This window comes from Notechis scutatus, chromosome 5 (genome assembly GCF_049901735.1).
Source record: "Notechis scutatus isolate UNSWTSFEM ecotype Mainland chromosome 5, rNotScu1.2, whole genome shotgun sequence".
NCBI classification, from domain to species: domain Eukaryota; kingdom Metazoa; phylum Chordata; class Lepidosauria; order Squamata; family Elapidae; genus Notechis; species Notechis scutatus.
This window is the reverse complement of record NC_142013.1, coordinates 84,889,245-84,904,423: the sequence shown is the minus strand read 5'-3', so window position 1 is coordinate 84,904,423 and position 15,179 is coordinate 84,889,245.

Sequence of the window (15,179 nt, the reverse complement as noted above, 5' to 3'; positions counted from 1 at the left end):
CCAGAAATATTTCACAAGAAGAGTTCTCCACTCCTCTACTCGTTGTAGAATAACTTATGCCACCAGACTTGAAATTCTACAACTAGAAAACCTTGAACTACGCCGTCTTCGGTCTGATTTAAGCATGGTATATAAAATCATATATTGCAATGTCCTACCTGTCAATGAATACTTCAGCTTCAACCATAACAACACAAGAGCACACAATAGATACAAACTTAAAGTTAACCGCACCAAACTTGATTGCAGGAAATACGACTTCAGCAATAGAGTGGTCAATGTCTGGAATACTCTACCCGACTCTGTAGTTTCTTCCCCAAACCCCAAAAACTTTAACTTTAGACTGTCTACTATTGACCTCACCCCTTTCCTAAGAGGTCTGTAGGGGGCGTGCATAAGCGCACCAACGTGCCTACCGTCCCTGTCCTATTGTTTCTCTTATTCTTGTTTTATTTTTCTTATATGTACCCATTTCATGTATTCACAACTATGTATACACTTATACTTATTATCTTGTAAACAATTGGCAAATCAAATAAATAAATAAATAAATAAATAAAATAATCTCACAATCTCATATATGATTTCAAGAACTACAAAAGATATTTCCATTATTATCTCTTGTACAGACCTTTTTGTTAATCAACCAGAAAAGGAAGAAAATACTAATAGGTCCAAATACAACAACATTTGAAGTCATGCAAGTAAGCAATCTTCAGAGAGAGAGAAAAACATTCAACAAGAAAAAGAAGATGGGATAGTTGGACTCTGTAAAGCAGCCTGTTGAGATTTCATGGTCATGATGGACAGCTCCATACTATCTAAAGGTGGATTGAAAAAGAAAACCTCTTCTGATTTATTTAGGGACCTAGAACTAATCAGGACATAAGATTTGGAACATCAGTTGGATAAAATGGAGCTTCACTTGAACATATTAAAAATGTTACTTTTTAAAAAATAATGTTTATTGAAAGTTTCAAAAAAAAAGAATATATTTTTTAAAAAAGAGAAACATGTTCTCACATTTTTGCCACGTTTTCATAGTCGTGTACATTTCTATTAGTGTCAATTAAAGTCATTTGTTACAAGTAAATCTATAACTTATTTCTTAAATCCTTACTTTTTGTTATCATTACAATTATAATACAATATTTATTTAATTATATTACTTTACATATATACATAGCTATATATACATTTGTCTTTATTTCCATTTTCCCTTGTTGTTTGTTTAATTAGTTTAACTAGAAAAAAAATGTTACTTTTAAGGCATAACATAATCACTAAGGAGATTGTTACCTCTCTTGGGTCTTATTAAAGGAATGGACGAGTGGAATCCCTCCAATCAGATATCACCCACATCAACCTCCCTGTCCCCTCCCCGTCCCTGATATTATCTACAGCACAAAGCCTTGGAAATAGGAAGACTTAAGGTGAGTCTTCTAGCTATCAGTGAACAGGATTCAGCAAATGATGTCTGCAACTACCACAAGGTGTCTCCCCAAAAAGAATCAATAATAATGAAAGGCAACTGTTTGATTCGAGGGTTTATTTTGGCACAACTATGCAATCTTCAAGCAATGAAAAAGTAGTTGGAATTTTTCATAATAGGATAATTTCCAGTGGTGGGATTCAAATTTTTTTACTACCGGTTCTATGAGCGTGGCTTGGTGGGCGTGGCTTGGTGAGTGTGGCAGGGGAAGGATACTGTAAAATCTCCATTCCCTCCCCACCCCACTAACCTGCTTTCCAGCTCCGTTCTCCTGTGTAGGACAACCAAAGAAGACCCAGCCAATCAGCTGGGACTCGGGAGGCAGAGAATAGATGGGGGTGGGGCCAGTAAGAGGTGGCATTTGCCAGTTCTCCGAACTACTCAAAATTTCTGCTACCAGTTCTCCAGAACTGGTCAGAACCTGCTGAATCCCACCTCTGATAATTTCCCATAGAAAAAGATAATTTACATTTGTTAATATATGATTCATTTAACTTACAGGTATGCATGATCACATTAATTCATAACTGCAGACTGCAATGCGTACTTTCTGTGAGATTTAGATTTTAGAGGCCAAAATATTTCCTCCCAAGATAAATAGCAAGCGAAGAGAATTAATTTTAAACATTTAATTATTTGGTGTTTTTTTTCATAAATCAAGTCAGTGTCATTGTTTGTAGAAACTGATTTATTCTTGTAACTCAGTGATCTTATTTTTTATAAAAATAGCCATGAACAAGCACAGACTCTTAAAATGTGCTTATTGATTGTTTACCATTCTTTCCCCTAAACAACATGAAGCAATAGACTTTTCACATAATGATGCCTGGATAAAAGTATTCCTGTCTCCCCAAATTTGCTTCACGTGATTAAACCAATAGAATAGAGATTACAGTTTGCCAGCAGAATAAAGAAGATAAATTGATTCATAGTTGTTGCTGGGTTTATAATTAAATTGCAGTTTTGCAACTTATCTTATTTATCTGCTGTGTGTGACAGCTATTTAGACACATCCGAGGAAAATTAATTGAAATACTTCTACAATTGCTTAAATACGGAAAACTTCTAAACTATAAACATGAAAACTAGTAGCAGCTCATTAGAGACTCCTTTGGTTAAACAAAATCTGTTTCTTAAGCCTGAAATGTCCAGTGGGTTCCCTCTTTTTCCCTTTTCTATTCTTCTTCTTTTGTACTGTGTAACAATTTAATGATGCTTGCAAAAAGTAGTTATACATTGCCAAGGAGTTATATATTCAACTTCCCAGGAATAATAAGTTTTTGCCTAAAGTTCTGAGGGTAGGACAAGAAGCAATAGGTGGAAACTAATCAAGGAGAGAAACAACTTGGAACTAAGGAGAAATTTCCTGACAGTTAGAACAATTAATCAGTGGAACAACTTGCCTTCAGAGGTTGTGAATGCTCCAACACTGGAAGCTTTTTAGAAGAGATTGGATAACCATTTGTCTGAAGTGGTATAGGGCCGTGATGGCGAACCTATAGCACGTGTGCCACAAGTGGCATGCAGAGCCACTTGTGCTGGTATGCAAGCCACAGGCAAATTTACCTCACAGCTGATTTTTTTTTCAATTGGATTGAAGCCTTTTTCAGCCTCCCAGAGGCTTGGAAAAAGCCTCTGCAAGGCCTTTCAGGTTGAATTATAGGCCCATTTCATCACTTCCTGTAATACCTCTGGGAGCCCGAAAAAGGCCTCAAACCAGCCGAAAAATCAGTTGTGAGGCACAGTGCAGGTAAGCGGGTGGCAAGGGGGGATTGCGTACGCATACGCAGGGGGCATGGGGAGGGGGGGCACACATTGCATTCTGGGTGGTGGCATGAGAGTGCGTGCGCGCTGGTGCACGTGCAATTTTTGGCACAGGAGCCCAAAAAAGTTAGGCACCACTGGTATAGGGTTTCCTGCCTAAGCAGGGGGTTGGACTAGAAGACCTCCAAGGTCCCTTCCAACTCTGTTATTCTATTCTATAAGATTTGCATCCCTAAATCAGGGCACACAATTTCATACTAAGGAGACATAGATTTTGCAGCAAAGAGGGAATTGTGCAACCTGGATACAGTGCTACCGGCTTCGACTAGCTCTAAAGAGAAGTGAAAAAAATGATGTGGAACCACAGTAGAACAGTTGTGCTACTCAGACTTTTAATTAGTCAGATGGCATTTGTGTCTGGTATACTCATTAAGACCATATGTATGAGCCGCCCTATTTTTGGATGAATGAAATGTTAACATTGTCACATTTAAATCAAGATTTATTATATTTTCTGTGTCTCTGCATTTTCTATGCTTCATTTGATTAAGCAGACATACTTAATCAGAACTTGCTGATAAATATTGGTTGTTATAAACCATTAATTGCAGATGGAAAAGGAAAGATGGAGATTATAGCCTGTATGCATTGCTGATAGCAATGAGGTTAAACCTTCCATTAATTTTAATAGCTTAAAAAAAAAACCTGAACCAACAGGTTTTTTTTTAATAAACACCCACTGTAGATCACATGGAAATTTTAGCTTCATCAAGAACTGCCCAGAACAAATTGCTTGCACAATATGGAGTAAGTATTATTAAATGTTATTTGCAGTTATATGTACTAAAAGTTTGCAGCTTGCCCTTGATGATTGAGCAAAAAATCCTAGTTTTGTGTTCTTTGAGGTGTATTTGTGCTATAACTACAGAATGGAAAGGAAATACATTTTGGCTTTTGTCATTGAGCTGAGCATTAAGAATAACGGAAGGCTGTACTCACTGTCATCCAGGAGGGAATTTTGGACAGTTTGAGGCCATCAAACAAGGGGCAAGAAGTTTTATTTACCCAGGCAGGAAGAATATTTACCTGTTTTCTTCTTTTTCCTTCCCCTCCTTTCTTTTTTCTAATGTTTCTCTAGCTTGTAAGCGTTCAAATAGTGTTCATATTCCAATAGTAGAGCATACACAGTATTGGGGCTTTGGGGTTCTTTGGACTGAAATGTTTTCTTACCTTTCTTTACCAGGCTAGGCAGGGGTGGGATTCAAATTTTTTAACAACTTGTTCTGTGGGCCTGGCTTAGGTGGCGGGCATGGCTTAGGTGATCATGTGACTGGGTGGACATGGCTTGGGGGTCATGTTATTGGCTGGGCATGGCCAACTCAATATCACTCACATCGAGGCACGCATCTCCTCGCCTGGCCTCTCATGACTGTGGGGATGCTGCAACAGTCGTAAGTGTGAAAAATGGTCATGCCACTTTTTCAGTGCCATTGTAACTTTGAATGGTCATTCCACACAAGCAAAGTACCAGCAAAAGAGGAAAAAAAACCTCCAGAGACGTTCCTGAGACATGAAGTCTAGTCCTGCCAAGAATGTAATAAGGGTTAACGGAGAGGCAGTTTCTGTAAGCAACACCAGAATTTTTCCTTTCTTTCCTTCCTTACAGGATTAGGCCAGTAATTTATTTTAACAACCAGTTCTCTGAACTGCCGGTTCTAGCGAATAGATGCAAACTGGTAGAATCCCACCCCTGAGGCTAGGTAACATCCTATGTTAACAATGATGTTTATATAAATTATAGAAACAAGCAGAAAAGTTTGTCCTTTATGCACTGAGTAACCTAGTCTGTTATGGGAACATCTGCATGATAACAACCCAGTTCAAAGGACAAAAAGAATCTAACAGAAACCCTTTTTAAAAAACAGAATTCAAGGAGACAGCTAAAGATGCAAGAAAGGAGAAAAAGAAAAGAAAAATAGGAAAGAAAGAAAAGAGACAAACACAAAGAAGTAGCTTCTGATTTTCTTCATACAGCAGTCTTACTTACTTCTTGAGAAGTCTGGAGCATTGTTGTGAGAAGCAAGAGAATGCTTATCTTGAAACACTATTGAAAGAAACTTCCCCTTTACTGTATGGAAACTTGATATCCTTGTATCCAATCCAACTGGAATTCAAAGTTTACTAGTAGATCAGAGTTCTGAATAAAAATTTTATATGCAGATGGGTACAAATGGAATCAGTTTGGGGAACCAGTTCATGAACACAAATGTTTACATCCAAATTTGCTCACAGTTGGAAAACCACATCAAAACAACAAAAGAAAATATTAATTACATGCTAGTGCTGAAGCAATATACAAAAGTAGATAAAGATTAATCAGGAAACATGCACACACACAAATACATATTATCGGATGCATCTACATTAACAAAAGAATCACAGTTCAAATTAAACATTGAAATGGACTTTTCATTTGCACAGGTAGACTAAAGTGTGTCCTGAATTTCCTGTTCGATCTGAAATTTACATTTGCAAGAGAGATGACTGAGAAAGAGGAGTCTCCTCTCTGACTGTCTAAAACAAAAAGGGCCATTTCTCCTATTCGTGTGCAATTTTGTTTAACTTATGCTTATTTTAAAAGGTTGCTGCCTGGTGATCTAAAAAAAATGAACCTGATAAAGCTGCAAAGAAAAAAAAAGTATTTAGCAAATATGCAGTGACAATTCATAGGCAGTTGGAAGAAAAATGCTGCTGTGGCAGAGATTCAGCCTCTTGAGTTAATAAAAATGGAAAATATCCCAAAGTGATGTGACTTATGGACCTCTGGTTTTGCAATAAGTTGAAAAAATTCACTCTACGCATTTCTGTCTCGTGGGCACAGGCTTTTCCCATCATCTTTCTCTTTTACCGTATCATCACAAGTTGCATTGTTCAAAATGAGCTGCAGCTCTGTCATGTCCCTGATCACTTTGTGAAAGACAAGGCTGTCCATGGGGGAGGCTCAAAGTGTGAGATGAGGAGCATATAAATTTAATAAGTAGATAAATAAATGGGAGTTAAAATACTCAGGATGGTAGCCGTGAATATGTGATCAAAACTCAGGGTGGTAGTCAGGATTATGTGATCAAAGCTTTTGTCTGTTTTTTAATGTATTTCATAATATAGACTCCTGCTGTTGCCTAAGGCTGAGAAAGAACCCAGTCTAAAGCCAGGGCAGTTGTTGAGAATTAGTATAGCCAAGATTCAGTGAGATGGATCTTTCTTCTGACTTGATGTGACCTTTTGTTAAAGAAGGCAACGTGATATCATCCAGATGTTGTTGGAGTATGCTTTACACAAATTCCGGCCCAGGATTGGGACTGATGGGAGTTATTGGAAAAGATCTGTTTGCGTACTTCTGCTATGTGAATAGATTGTTGTTATCCTTCTCTATCTCTATCACCCCTGTGATTTCAGTGGTCTTCCTTCCATACCACGGTCTTTGATTTCAGAACTCTCAATGCATTCTCATCTATTAAATCTCTTCCTGCTCATTTTCTCTTCTCCATCAGCTTATCTGCTCTTCCTTTCCTTAAATACATATTTTCCTTCCTTCCTTTCCTGCCTTTTCTTTGTTAAAGTCAACAGCTGCAAGCCAGACGCATGTTGACCAGGCTCATCCTTCCCCGCCACGCACACCAAGCCACACCCACAGAACCGGTAGTAAAAAAATTTGAATACCACCACTGCCCTGTCCTATATAGACCAGCCATCAGGGAAGAATTAAAGGGGAGGAATTCAAAAACACTGGAGAATAGTAGGTTGATCAGAATGAATATAGAATGTTATGAAAAATATAATAAAATGCAAACTTAAACATAGACCACATCTTGGCTTTGGATCTCTGTAGGCTAATGGTAATTGGAAAAAAAATTATTTTCATTCTGTTACCTTTATTTTAGTCAAAGATTGGAAATGTTTTTATGTTTTGTTTTATGTGTATCTATGTATTGTTTGTTTTGAAAATAAAACTTGTTTTTTTTAAAAAAAAGATTGGAAATGTTTCTCAAAAGGCAATCTGAGTTTACACACAATCACAATGTGGTCGTGAGCTAGTATGACTGTTTTGAAATAAAATAGTTGCAAATATTAATTTGATCCTGGAAAATCCCTTTGCTTTTTTTAAATAAACGTTCAAGTTCTTTTGAATTACATTTCAGTGATTAGAAATTTGAGAGCTACAGAAACGAAGAGCACATGTTTTTGATTGAGGAAGAACTGTACATGACAAAGCTATTTTCCATTAACAAGACAGAGATATAAATAGCATATCTCTTTTTCTGTATCTGAGCAAACCTTTCCTTCCTAGGAAGGACTTCCTTGGAGATTATTTCAAAATTTAGACAGTGTACTCTAATATGTTTAATTCCCCCCCAGTTCTGGTTTAATATGTGACTATGTCAAAAAGTATTTACATGTAGTTAGATCATATTATATAATTAAATTAAGTTTTGGACATTGTAAATGTGGTATGTTCTTGATGAATATTGTTCTCCTTTGTGTGTATTTTTGTGTCTCTGTATATATGTCTATATGTCTATACGTGTGTATATGAATGTGCACATATGTGTATTGTGTGTGTATTTTGTGTGTGTCTCTGTATTGCTGATCGCTATCAAGATCTGTAACATTTCTTTTCAAATTCTTTCATTATATGATATGATTTGATATGATATGATATGATATGTAAAAGAACCTGAAAGGAAATATTAGAGATCTTGATGGTGACTGGTATTGGCTTGTGTTCTCCCTTATCATGCTTTTCTAATATTCTCTTCATAAGAAAAGAATCTTCTCAGGAGTTGAGAAATTGGAATAATCTCTCTCTCTCTTTCTCTCTCTGTCTCTGTCTCTCTCTGTGTGTGTCTCTCTCTCCCTCTGTCTCTGTCTGTCTCTGTCTGTCTCTGTCTCTCTGTCTCTGTCTCTCTCTCTGTCTCTCTCTCTCTCTCTCTCCCTGTCTCTCTGTGTGTGTCTCTGTCTCTCTGTCTCTGTCTCTCTGTCGCTGTCTCTGTCTCTCTGTCTCACTCTCTGTCTCTGTCTCTCTCTCTGTCTGTCTCTCTCTCTGTGTGTGTGTCTCTGTCTCTCTCTCTCTCTCTCCGTGTGTGTGTCTCTGTCTCTCTGTCTCTGTCTCTGTCTCTCTGTCTCACTCTCTGTCTCTGTCTCTCTCTCTGTCTGTCTGTCTCTCTGTGTGTGTCTCTGTCTCTCTGTCTCTCTCTCTGTCTCTCTCTCTCTCTGTCTCTGTCTCTCTCTCTCTCTCTCTCTCTCTCTCTGTCTCTGTCTCTCTGTCTCTGTCTCTGTCTCTGTCTCTGTCTCTCTGTCTCTCTCTCTGTGTCTCTGTCTCTCTCTCTCTCTCTGTCTCTTTATCTCTCTTTCTCTCTCTCTGTCTCTGTCTGTCTCTCTTTCTCACTTTCTCTCTCTCTCTCTCCCTCCCTCCCTCTGTCTCTCTTCCCCCTTTCTGTTTCAGTCAATGTTTTTTCTTGGCAATTGCCTGAACTAGTCCCTGCAGTTTTCTTGGCAAAATTTTGGAAGGGTTTCCCTTCGTCTCTTCCCATGGCTGAGAGAGATGGAATAGCCCAAGGTCACCTAGCTGGCTTTGTGCCTAAAGTGTGACTAGAATTCACAGTCTCCTGGCTTCTAATTGAGTGCCTTAACCACTACACCAAACTGGCTCTCTCAACTGGAGCAATGGGGCATCCCAGAATTAGTTTAAAAAAAAACCTAATTGTAGCTATTTCCGTCCTTCCTTTCTTCCTATATAAACTCTTTGCTTCTTTTCCAAGGGCTTCTCATGCATATTGGAAATAAGTGAGATAAATACTGGGTGTCAAAACTTATTTGCCAGAGACAACCTTGATTTACTTTGTGCCCTTTCCAGCATGGTGGTCCTTGAAGCACAAGGAAATCACATTTGATGAATATTACTTTGAAGACAGCCATATAGATACAGCCAAAGTTTCAGCAGACACAGGGAAACATTATTAACTTCATTGTGGTAAACCACAATGGAGCATTTGCTTTCAAAAATATTTAGACCATTTTATGGCTTATGCCAAGGATTTTCAACTTATGGTGTGACAAAGCACCAGAGCACTTCAATCTATTAAAATGAAGCTAGTTACTATAGATGGACAGTGACAAGCAGAAGACAAGACAGGCATAAAATTAGCCATATTTGAGATCTTTGTTTATTTGTGTCATCACAATTAAAATAAGGAATACTATATGACATAACATTTAAAATATAAAAGACAAGAAAAAAATGAATTGAAAATTCAAGGTTCACAAAACCAGGAGGTGGATCTATAAAGAAATTAGCTGCATTTAAAACACTGATCCCAGTAGCTAGACTGTGAGAATTACATTTGAGACTATCTTTGAAGCAAAGGGCAACTAAGCTTCTTTTTCTTCCCAGTAGATCCAGCTGGATTGGCATTTGATTCTTAGTATTTTTCTTTGAGAAAGTCTCTGGTACAGAATGGTAATCAGAGGAGTGGTGCAGTGGTATATGGTAATGACCTTGAGGAATGAGGGGAGGAGATGATGTCTAGGAGCAATCAGACAACAGACAGAGGAACACTCAGTTAAGCCCCAGTGGCTTCTTCAGAGAAAGAAACTTAGGAAGGATCCACCCTAATTGGATGGTGAAATGTGGCAGTGGGAGATTTGTACCTTCAAACTTGCAAGATATGTTAATGTTGCTTAACAATAAAGTAGAATTAACTCATCTAGTCATATTTCCTGTCTGGTTTACCTGAAAGAGCTGACAGCAGATTGGACATCAGAGACAACATATTTGAATCCATCACTCTCAATGAAGACTTGTCTCTTGAGGCAGATGTTCTAATGACAAATGAAGAACTAGATCAGATGTGGCTAATTGGGAAGATGAAAAGCATTTTGGAAGAAAATGTGGAAGTGGTGAATCCCTTCTGCAATTATAGCTAAACAACCTAGGGAAATATGTCCATATAGACCCCAGAAATTAAAGTTGATGCAAAGAAATCTTGACCTTTTTATGTGAATATGTTTTGATATGGTAATGAAGGCTATGATAAAATCTTACATGTGCAAAAAATAACAGCTATCAGGTGGATTTGAAGGATTATTGCTATAAGAAACATCCTTTCAGACTGAGAAGTGACATTCTTCTCAGAACCTTAATGAACTTAAACAGCTCTGATGATGAAAGATCATCTTAATTACAGGCTGAATCCTTGAATAGTGTCTCCAAGACAGATGAGGCTCACACAAATGACATTTATATAAGGAAATAAAATCAGCTGGGAACTAAACCAAGTCGAAGCAAAGACACGTCTCCTCTTTCTAAGTTTAAATTCAGTATCAATTGAGCCATGGTGGCACAGTGGTTAGAATGAGTACTGCAAGATACTTCTGCTGATTTGCAGCTGCCAGCAGTGGAGCAATTTTAGTCTCAATGGCTCAAAGTTGACTCAGCCTTCCATCCTTCCGAGGTCAGTAAAACAAGGACTCAGATTGTTGGGGGCAATATGCTACCACAGTAAACCTCTTAGAGAGGGCTGTAAACAGGGGTGGGATTCTACCAGTTCGCACCTATTCTCTAGAACCGGTTATTAACATTCTAAGCAGTTCAGAGAACCGATTGTTAGAAGAAATTACTGGCCTAATCCTGTAAGGAAACATTCTGGTGTTGCTTACAGAAACCGCCTCTCCGTTAATCCTTATTACATTCTTGGCAGGACTAGACTTCCTGTGTCAGGAACGTCTCTGGAGTTTTTTCCCCCTCCTTTGCTGGTACTTTGCTTGTGTGGAATGACTATTCAAGGGTACAATGGCACTGAAAAAAGTGACTTATGACCATTTTTCACACTTATAACTGTTGCAGCATCCCCACAGTCATGAGAGGCCAGGCGAGGAGATGCATGCCTCAATGTGAGTAATATTGAGTTGGCCACACCCAGCCAATAACATGACCATCAAGCCATGTCCACCCAGTCACATGTCCATCAAGCCACGCCCACCAACTAAGCCACACCCAGAGAACCGGTTGTTTAAAAAATGGAATCCCACCCCTGGCTGTAAAGCACTGTGAAGTGGTATATAAGTCTAAGTGCTATTGCTATTAAATTCAGTATATGCTTGCCAATCACCTAAAACTGATTTTGTAAGTTCACTGCTTCCACAGTCTCATCTTCCCTCATCTAGACAGGTTTTGTCAAATAGCAAAGCAATTTTTTTTTTTGCTGAAAATATTTAGAAGAAACCCTGATGTTTTCCTGAGTGGACTTAATTCAGTTCATCATTACATAGATGAACTGAATTATGTTATAATGCCATTCCAAGATTGTACTGTTTTGGACAATTTCCTCTTATCTTCAACCTTTTGGGGGAGGGGGGTTAACAAGGTGGTCATGCTACAGCTGCAGACAACTCTGGAAGAAGCAGATTATCTGGAACCTTTCAGTTATGTTCTGACCGAGGCTTCCTAAACCGTAATTAAGCACACACTTATTTTAAAAACAAGACTTAGTTTATTGCAATGTTGGGAATTGTTTTCATTCCCAGACGGAATGAATCTTAAACAGTCCCCCGAGATAAGCACCCACCTTTCTTTTCTTTGAAGTGCTGCCAATAATAGAAGTATCAAATGAACTAGAAAAAAAACCAACTGAAGTACAAAGAGCTTCAAGAATGAATCTGAACCGAAAGAATTACTTCGCTTCCTGCAAAGTTTTCATCATCTTTGCCTGACCTTTATACCTTATGGGAGGGGCAATCACCTCCCAGTCTTACTCTCTAGTCGCCCCTTTTGTTTCAGCTGCTCTCACCTTCTAGCAGCTCTGCGCACTAGGAACAGGCTCTACTGAGTCTCTGCCTTGCTGCTGCCAGACCGCAGAGGCTCCGGAGACAGCATGACACTCCCAGATGGTCCTGGCCCCATCTCTGCATCAGATGCAGGATCCTCAACTGAATCCTCTCCAGACTCCCTGACTGGTCCCCGTTCTTCCCCACTGCCCAATTCCGCTGCCTTCTGCACCGGCTGCCGGTGAACCACAACAAGTTAGGTTTCAGGCATTGTCATGGGCCTGAAATGGTATTGACCCCTCTGCTGGATGAAGTCTGGCAGCAGAAGGATGGGCGTAGTGAGTCATCAGTCCTTTATTCTCTATCCAGTGGTTGGTGTTGGTGGGAGGAAAGGTCCAGGTTGCAGTGCCTACTCTTTGGGTTGCCCCAGTGTTTGAAATTTTCCCCATTCCTATTTAATATCTACATTTAAAATCAACCAACTAACCAATCAATAAATGAATCAATGTTACAGAAAAGGCAAAGTGAGGACCAGCCCTTTATTGTCTTCGCTTTTCTTATTTGACTGTATCACACAATAATCTAAGAAGAACAGTTTTTATTACATTACAGCTTTATTATGCTGACTGTATATCTCAGCCTATTTCAGAAAACCTCTGTCTGAAATAAATGTGCTACAACTATTACTATTACTATTTATTATAATAAATGCTTAAGCTAATAGTAATAAGCAGCTGATAATAATGGTGAATATCATATGAAGAATCTTCCATCCAAACGTATTTATAGGAAAATGTGGAAAGAGAAAAATTCTCTTATTAATGGAAGCCAGCGCCACCAGATCAATGTCAATCTAACAAAAGCTTATCACATGTTTTCATGGTTCATAAGAAAACAGAACAAATCAACATTTAAAAATATTATTTTTTATCAGTTCCAAGGTAAAATTAATCACCTCAGTATTCATTAATCCTACCCATTTCTGTAACACACACAATCTGAGGTTGTAACACCCATCTCCTTATTTTTGTCACAGGAAAAGCACAACAAATGCCTAAAGGCCATAAATGATTGTCTAGTTTTTCAAGCAATTAAAATGAAACAATTGCTGAATCAGTGTATTTGTTTTGTTATGAAGGATTTGCTTGTTCTAGCTGTGCCTTCTGTTTGGATGATGACAATCTTCTTGGAAATATGACTTTCCCTTCAGAAAACCTTCTTGATACCTTCTAGGGAAGAGAGATGGCCAGAAGTGATTTCCTTTAATAGGCTCTGGGTACTCTATTAGAGACAGAGATAACAGAGAATATAAAAAGTATGGAACATCTTATATTCTAAAAGACTTTCTAACCATTGGAAGTTCACATATAGTTGCCAATAGATGTATAGTCTATCTTTCCCTGGTGCCACTGATTGTCGCTTACTAAAATTGATAGCAAGCCTAAGTCTACTTGCATATTTCAGGCACTGTGTGAGATAAAGAGTGGTTGTAGCTGAGTGAATGAATTGTCCTATTTTGATGTAACTGGACATCAAGGTCAATTTAGATCTCTATTATGATGAGGGTGTTTAACAAAAAGATAAATTAATAATGGCTTTGACTTACTATTGTACAATAACTATAGCTGTAATTGCTCTCTCTCTCTCTCTCCCCTCCTATCTATCTATCATCTATATATATGATCCCATGCCAGATTTACAAGGCAAGTAATTCACTGATTTTTGAACGAATTCTACTTTGAAAGTCCTGCACTTGAACTTGTACTAATGCTTTGCTTGAAAAATGTACAGAAATATTTAATAAGGTGACTCTGAACAGTACAACGATAAGCTTGTCAAAGTTTATAAGTGGATCTTATGATTAAACTAATACATCTTTGGGTTTATTTTCTGATGCCTGAAACTTATTGTTCATTTTGATTTTTTTTAGCCTGAAATGTAAAAAGCACCATGATTGATTATGATAAAATACCATGTCAGAACTAAAATCTTATATGCTGCATGAGAAGGAGAGAGATGGAAAATGCAAGGGGTGTATGGGGAAAGCTCTTGGTTTAGGAATGGAGGCCTTTACTTGATTGCCAGAGGTATCACCCTGAGAGTTGGATATGTTTTCATGAATTAATATACAGCTTTAACTTGTAACTAATGTCAGTGTTCTTTTCCAAGACAGTTCACATTGTCTCCCTAAAGGTAACAGTGCCATTAGCTGCTATTGTCTGTTGATTCACAGAAGAAGATGCTTTCTTTAGAACCTTCACTTGGGATATCCACAAAGCAGGGTCAAGTGGAAATGAATGACAAAGCATTGGGATGCTGAAATGCAAGAACTGTACAACACGCATACAATTACACAGGGAGTGGAATGTGTGCTATGATATTACAAAAGATTTTGCACCATTTTACTGGAATTGTGGCTTACTGCAAATGCCGTTGTTGATGTTATGGATATGCTGTCCTTGCTTTAGTACCATCACCATGATTTCTGATATCCTCCATATCAGTGGTCATCAACTGGTGTGCTGCAACCAACTGGTGGTCCACGAGAAAATTTTGGTGGTCTGCAGAGAAATGTCACACCCAGAGCACCCCCCAAAGCAGTTAATCCAGGCTGCACAAGGCTGTGCTGCTCACATGACCCGTGGGAACCCTCCCTGCCCACTCACTCCTTACCTGGCAAACTTGCCTGATAAGTTGCTGTTTTTCCTTTTATTTTCCCCGACCATCAGTTGTTCTGCTGTGCCAGGAGATTTGAATTTGCTAGAAAGCAGGAAACCATTGGATTTCTTGCTTTCTAGCTAATCTTTAGATCTTTGGCTCTGCTTTTAAACAGAGCCAAACCTTCCTTAGGACTGAAGCTTCGATTATTTAGTGCAGACTCAGGCAGCCAATGGCAGAAAGATAGATCTCTGAATGAATCTGTAATTCTGTGAGCAATGCAATCTGCCTGCCTGCTTTGCCTGATTTTGGGTAAAAGTTGCTCTTTTTTATAAAAAATTCAATATTTACATAAATATTTATAATATTTACATACAAACCATGCCCAGCCAGTCACATGACCACCAAGCCACACCCACAAATTAGGGCACACCCACAGAAC